Here is a 7,858-nt window from a genome sequence, read left to right as displayed (position 1 = left end):
AAATTCAATGCATACTTCTTCACTCTCTGTCTGCTTTAGCTTGAAGCTACTGGGCCACAACTCAGGGCCAAAAGGGCAACATGACTCAAGCCCTAACAATGATGATTAGCTGCAAACAATGACCTTTGTTCTGTTGTAATTATCTTATTATTGTCTCAGAAATAAAGTCTATTTATGTAACTGCATATACAATCTACATGAATGCTAAAAAATGAAAAGCTAAATGTTCTCAAAGAGTATTTCTTCTGGATTTTAAGGTGCAAAACATCCCAACACCTGTAGTTCACATAGATTTTTTTCAGTTTAACTGGTGATTCTGAGTTTAAAAGGCTGCACATAAATATTTATATATAAAAATATATTACATTCATTCATGTGTACTCATATACCCAGTTTTGCGCAGTTTCTTTGAAATAAGTCAATTTTATAGTGATTGTTACTATGAATGGTCTCTATAAGCGACAAACCACAAGGTGCAAATTGTACTCCATGTCAGGGAGCATTAACTTAGAGGGTACTGCTCAAGTGACAAACTACTGTAACACTTGAGGTACATTTTAAGAGATTTTTTTTTGAGAGTGTACCTTGACATGTTACCATCTGTGGCAGTAGTACAATGTATTCAACACTAAACAGAAAGTATTGTTAAAAGTAACAGTTAGTGTCTCAGGTTTTTCATTAAAACAGTGTCCAGCAAATGTATGCATGAAATATAAAGGCATTCAATCTTACATGTTTCTCCATTGTTTACCTAAAAGCCAAAGTCAAACTTACAGTCTGACACTGGTCAGTGACTCACAGCTGTTATTGGATACGTTTCTCTTCAAATCATCCGTGACCATCAAAAACAATCAGCTCCCTGTCTTTGTCAGGCTTCAAGTGTGACTTGAACTCCAATCTCCTGATAGAATGACGTGTATTTTTATTTTAATGTAGACTTTGTTGCTCTTTGTTTATCTGTAGCTGGAGTCATTTTGGTATCTATTTTGTCTGAGTAGCTTAAACCATTAAACCATTAAACTGTTTTTTGAAATTTCTGCCTGAATCCTGTCCAGCTAATTTTATTCCACAACTGCAGGTTCAAAATTAAAACGTCCTTGTCTCCATGAATAAGAGAGACTGGAGACAATTCATGAGATACAGTCTCTGTTGCCAGGCTACGTATCTGGAAATTCTCCAGGAAAAGGGTGCAAATCTTTGTTTTTACATAATAAAAACTGTGAGTTAGAGAGAAGTAATACAGATGCACTGATGTCATTCTCAGCTATAACTCTTTCAATACTTCCAGAGTGTTACATGAACCATTGTAATTATGTAACTTGATTAAAATGCTAATACTAATCACAGTATTAGCAGGTGGCCACACTCTTACTGTAAATTATGAAGAATTATACAATAAAATTTGTTGAGTATATAGATGTATAACATAAGGTCCTGTGCAAAAGTCTTATGCAACCCTCATTACCTCCATGAAGAAAGTTAAGTTTTTGTTTGTGTGTGTTTGTACGCCAGGGCTGGACTGGGACAAAGAAATCGACCCAGGCATTTTGACTAGAGACCGGCCCATGATTTATAGGTTGATGATTAATGATTTATAGGTTGAAAATGGGCAAAAAGTCAAAAAGTCTTATAATTTAGAAACTATAACTCTCACAACTGTGATGTCTATTGTCAGCAAAGTACTGTATAAGGATCTCTGACTTCTCCTTCAAGCTCAATAGATTTATCTGAAGGTTAGTGACAATAATGGTATAGAGACTATACTTTTTGACTGTAGTTGATTCATTTCCTTAGAACTTTGTTATGTACATAACAGGTTTGAAAGAAACAGTAACCTTGGAAATACATCATAATTTGAGTACATGTAGGATGTTCCCGAAGTTTTTGAAAACAAAACTTTTACTTACTGCTTATTTAGTACTTAAAATGAAACATTAAAGAAATGTTATTAAACAATGAAATGAGTACTACAATGTAATATATCCACATAAATAAAGAAATTATTATACCCAAACGATGTCAAGTATTTTAAATTAGGTTAGAACAGCACAAATAACAAACGCCTGCACTTGCTTTTACTGTAGTAGAAACTTCTTCAAATTTCTTAGAAAGAACAAAGAAGACAAAACAAATATTATTCCATTAAAAATGAATAAACACTTGTCTCTTGGTCTCTTTTTTTGTTTCTATACAATTTGCTTCCAAGGAGCCAGACCTTCTTGTAACTTTTAAAGTGGTCTTGAGAAAAAGTTTTTCTTCTGGCAGATTTTCACTCGTTTTCTGTCCAGTCCTTGTTCATGGCTATTTTCAAAGGGATGTTTTTTGTTTGTTAAGTCATTTAACATTGACTTATGAATCATTCAAGCATTAAAGAGAAGAGGGAGAAACCAGTATTTTATCTGCACATGACAGACAACTTGGCAAAGAAACCATTTTAAATGGTATCTTTGGGCACTTTATTATGGACAGGCTGTCAAATAAAACCTATCAAATCTTCCAATTTCTTTGGTTGAATTTACTGAAGGAGCCAGCTATAAAACACCAGGGAGGTTCTGTAATGGCTTGGGACTGCATTTCGCCCAATGATGTTCAGGAGCTTGTCAAAATTGATGGAATTATGAAAACCACTGCCAGATTTTGATCCACCAACAACACTATCAGTCATGGAGTGGCTTCCCCAAAGCCCAGAACTCAACATTACTGCAGGTTTTAGATGTGTCCTTGATCAGCACAGTTTATTTAAATGGTTAATGACCTCCTCAACTTGTCTTGAAGTTCTCCAGAGGCCTGGTCATGAACTAATCATTTGATTAAGGTGTGCTGACCCAGGGGGAGATCTTAAACCTGTAGGACACCAGCCCTCGAGTCCTGGGGTTGGCCAAGCCTGACTTAAAGAAATGACGAAAAAGCTTGCTGATGAAGCTTCCGGTTGCTCTGAAGAATAAAGGAAATCATAGCAATTACTGACTTTCAAGCTCATTGGAATTGTACAAACCATTTTATCTTATATTCTCTGGAGTTTTCCAATTTCCCGTCGCACAGTATAAAGAAATCAGGGGTCTCTGAAGAATTTTGCATGGTACTGTACAGTAAATGGCAATAAACACACCGTGTGTCAATTTTGTCCTGAATATTTTCTGTGTAAAACGACTCGGTGTCTTCCTGCCCTCTGCTACCAATCGCTGACGGTGACTAAAAATAATCATAAAAATGCAATAATGCTGATGCTGTAGTCTGGATTGGTGCTGCAAGATCAGCTCTCTGGCAGAAAAGCATGCTTTCAGTTAATGTTTTACTGATAAGTTCCATGTTAGACATGCTAATCAGCAACTTGTTCTAATTGCAATGACAGAAACACAATTCTGTCACAACTGTGTAAAGTGATTGCTGGTGTCACTTAGTCACATACAAATAAAGACAGAGTCAATGCAGCAAAATTAACAAAACGCTGTGAGTTAGATTAGTTGAATAAAACACGTCATTGTCTCCACTTGCCTTCAGAACCAGCCTCCACTTTCTCCCCCTTTCGTAAACCAATGTGTGTGTAACTGTGTGTGTAACTGTTTGTGTGTGAATAAGAAGGTTTCTCTGAAGTTGTGAGGACATATGAGAGGTATGCACTACCAGTTCCAGCTGGATCTGGCTGACACACCTGCTCCACCTCAGTAATCACTCACCTGGAGTACTTAAAGAGAGGTTCATTTATTTTTCCTTTGTCGGGTTTCTACAGTAGTACAAGCAGCAGCATGTTGGGCTCACTGTTTTTGAGCTTACCTTTGGGTGTCCTTGTGCTCTGTATCCCTCCTGTACATCAGCCAAACTTGTCCTTGGAACTCCACTCACCTGAAAACCTGCATCTGTATCCTGGATCTCCAGAAATCAGCTCCTAGGAAAATCTACCTAGCACTGTTGTCTGTGTCATCGTTTCATCCTTTAACCCCTATTTTTTGTGGCAATAAGCTATAATGCATACAGTACATAAACAAAACAGTCATTTACATGTAACAAACGATTAGCTACTCATTTCTATATATGATTTGGCCTCCTGCAGATGTTTTTTGAAGATGAACCTCTTGTCCTGGAACACCCTGTATTATAATAACTAGCTTGTAGAATTGCTGAGCTCTATTTCTGTTGCATCAAACTTGGATGCTTCGAAGATATATCAGGTTAAATGACATCATTGTCACTGTCGCTGTGTTTTATTTGTTCTTTAAAGTTTGTAATGTAAAATGTACTAACATTTACTTCCAGTTTAGCTTAATGATGCCGCAGTAGTGGACCAGGGGAGTGGTTGTTACCAACAAAGATCTATCCAGTATAAATCAGAATCATATTCACGACCAAGTTACTGTATTATGGGCGACTGTGGCTCAGGGGGTTGGGAATCGCATCTGTAACCGGAAGGTCGCCGGTTCGATCCCTGTGCTCTCTGTCCTGGTCGTTGTGTCCTTGGGCAAGACACTTTACCCTACTTGCCTACTGGTGTTGGCCAGAGGGGCCGATGGCGCGATATGGCAGCCTCGCTTCTGTCAGTCTGCCCCAGGGCAGCTGTGGCTACAACTGTAGCTGCCTCCACCAGTGTGAGAGTGAATGAATAGTGGTATTGTAAAAGCGCTTTGGGGGCCTTGAAAAGCGCTATATAAATCCAATCCATTATTATTATGTTTAAGTCACATACAGTGGGGCAAAAAAGTATTTAGTCAGCCACCGATTGTGCAAGTTCCCCCACCTAAAATGATGACAGAGGTCAGTAATTTGCACCAGAGGTACACTTCAACTGTGAGAGACAGAATGTGAAAAAAAAATCCATGAATTCACATGGTAGGATTTGTAAAGAATTTATTCGTAAATTAGGGTGGAAAATAAGTATTTGGTCACCTCAAACAAGGAAAATCTCTGGCTCTCACAGACCTGTAACGTCTTCTGTAAGAAGCTTTTCTGTCCCCCACTCGTTACCTGTATGAATGGCACCTGTTTGAACTCATCATCTGTATAAAAGACACCTGTCCACAGCCTCAAACAGTCAGACTCCAAACTCCGCCATGGCCAAGACCAAAGAGCTTTCGAAGGACACCAGGAAAAGTATTGTAGACCTGCACCAGACTGGGAAGAGTGAATCTACAATAGGCAAGCAGCTTGGTGTGAAAAAATCAACTGTGGGAGCAATCATCAGAAAATGGAAGACATACAAGACCACTGATAATCTCCCTCGATCTGGGGCTCCACGCAAGATCTCATCCCGTGGGGTCAAAATGATCATGAGAACGGTGAGCAAAGATCCCAGAACCACACGGGGGGACCTGGTGAATGACCTGCAGAGAGCTGGGACCAAAGTAACAAAGGTCACCATCAGTAACACACTACAACGGCAGGGAATCAAATCCCGCAGTGCCAGACGTGTTCCGCTGCTGAAGCCAGTGCATGTCCAGGCCCGTCTGAAGTTTGCCAGAGAGCACATGGATGATACAGCAGAGGATTGGGAGAATGTCATGTGGTCAGATGAAACCAAAGTAGAACTTTTTGGTATAAACTCAACTCGTCGTGTTTGGAGGAAGAAGAATACTGAGTTGCATCCCAAGAACACCATACCTACTGTGAAGCATGGGGGTGGAAACATCATGCTATGGGGCTGTTTTTCTGCCAAGGGGACAGGACGACTGATCCGTGTTAAGGACAGAATGAATGGGGCCATGTATCGTGAGATTTTGAGCCAAAACCTCCTTCCATCAGTGAGAACTTTGAAGATGAAACGAGGCTGGGTCTTCCAACATGACAATGATCCAAAACACACCGCCCGGGCAACAAAGGAGTGGCTCTGTAAGAAGCATTTGAAAGTCCTGGAGTGGCCTAGCCAGTCTCCAGACCTCAACCCCATAGAAAATCTGTGGCGGGAGTTGAAAGTCCGTGTTGCTCGGCGACAGCCCCAAAACATCACTGCTCTCGAGAAGATCTGCATGGAGGAATGGGCCAAAATACCAGCTACTGTGTGTGCAAACCTGGTAAAGACCTATAGTAAACGTTTGACCTCTGTTATTGCCAACAAAGGTTATGTTACAAAGTATTGAGTTGTATTTTTGTTATTGACCAAATACTTATTTTCCACCCTGATTTACGAATAAATTCTTTACAAATCCTACCATGTGGATTCATGGATTTTTTTTTCACATTCTGTCTCTCACAGTTGAAGTGTACCTCTGGTGCAAATTACTGACCTCTGTCATCATTTTAGGTGGGGGAACTTGCACAATCGGTGGCTGACTAAATACTTTTTTGCCCCACTGTACAACCATGTGATTTAACGTAATTTAAGAAAAGGCTTCAAGTAAAATCAACCAAGCCAAACTAAAACTGACTTCATGGTTTAAACAAATTATGCCGTTTTCTTGGTTTGAACTTTGTTGGAAACATATGAGAGAATGCAAGCAGAAGCTATGTTAACAGCTAGCACACAGTGAGGGTGACATAGTGTAAAGATAGACCGGACTCACTGCAGACTGGTCATACGGATTCTTCAGCCTCTTTTAATTCAGTCAAGATCCTCAGTCATGACCCCGAGGCAGGAGAGAGGGTTCATATCACAGACAGTTTATACTGTAATTTGACAGACTCAAATTACTGTTGTTATGTATGTAATAACTGTTGTTATTACATGATAATCTTGTCCTTTGTATAATGTACAACCGATGATGCCAGAAGTTCCCTAGTCTGTGATACTGTCATAATTTTCTTACAGTATGTCTTAGCTGTAACTCTCTAAGCTCTTATCTTATTCAGGGTTAGGTAAATGTGGAGTCCACTGTGTTGATGCATGTCTGTTGTAGCCTGTCACATGCAAACACACACAACCTCACATGCCAGCACAGCACAGAAAAGTTTACAGTAAACAGTGAGTGATCATCAAGGTGCTTCACCCAGCTATACTCTGTACTGAGTATTACTTCATGCTGTATGTATATCTGAGTTCTGATGTCTGTTTAGTTTCTGTGAAGTTTTGTATACCTTGTAGAGCACGGTACTGTTCTAGTGGTCATTTTGATTTCTTGGTTTTTATTAAATTTCAGTTTCTATTTTTAGCTCCTTCTTTCTGGTGTGTCTAATTCCCTCAGTGTTTGCGTGGCTTCATCTCCCTCTGTTTCATCTTTCTGCTTATTCCTCTGTTACTGATGTCTAGGATGAGTCTTCTTGTTTCTCTGCATTGGCCTTTTTGTTGCTTTCTGCAAAATTTAAGGCTAATTTTCTTTTTGTGAATGTTCTTACCTATTTGATTCATGTTCACTTGTGTGCTGCTCCCCTCTGTTTCTTGATTTTTTTTTTTAAAGTGTTCAGAGAGTGAATATATTTATATATAGCTCAAAAAAAGTTGAAATAAGTTGAAATAATTTTGCCTCCAGTCTTTGGAGCCTTACCTCTATACTCTACTCTACAATAAGGGTAAACATGAACTGATACTATTTGCCCAGCATCAGCTGGGCAAGGTTCCAGCCCCTACAACCAACATGATGCTGGTGCAGAACCTGTTTCATTGAGAACCAGCTACAATTCCACATATTTGAGAGGCGATAATAAGTAGAATTACTAGCACAAGCAGCTAAATTCCATGAGGAGCAAGTCACGATGGACAGAATCTGTGAATTCTGTAGTACTGCAGTACTGCGTGCTGCTGCATAAAAGTCCAGTAAAAGACAAATGAGAATTATTCTGATCTGTCTGTTGTGCAAAGCTAAGCAGGTAGGATCCAAGGATAGAAATATTTATAAATATGTATAAAATATATTTGACTTTTCTCAAGGTTTTGTATTTTGCAAAAAGTCCAAGTCTAAAAAGTGGGAAAACAGTGATATTAGATTATATATAT

This window comes from Haplochromis burtoni, unplaced genomic scaffold (assembly GCF_018398535.1).
Source record: "Haplochromis burtoni strain Fernald_Lab_line unplaced genomic scaffold, NCSU_Asbu1 Contig_165, whole genome shotgun sequence".
Taxonomy (NCBI): domain Eukaryota; kingdom Metazoa; phylum Chordata; class Actinopteri; order Cichliformes; family Cichlidae; genus Haplochromis; species Haplochromis burtoni.
Note: the sequence above shows the minus strand (reverse complement) of the source record.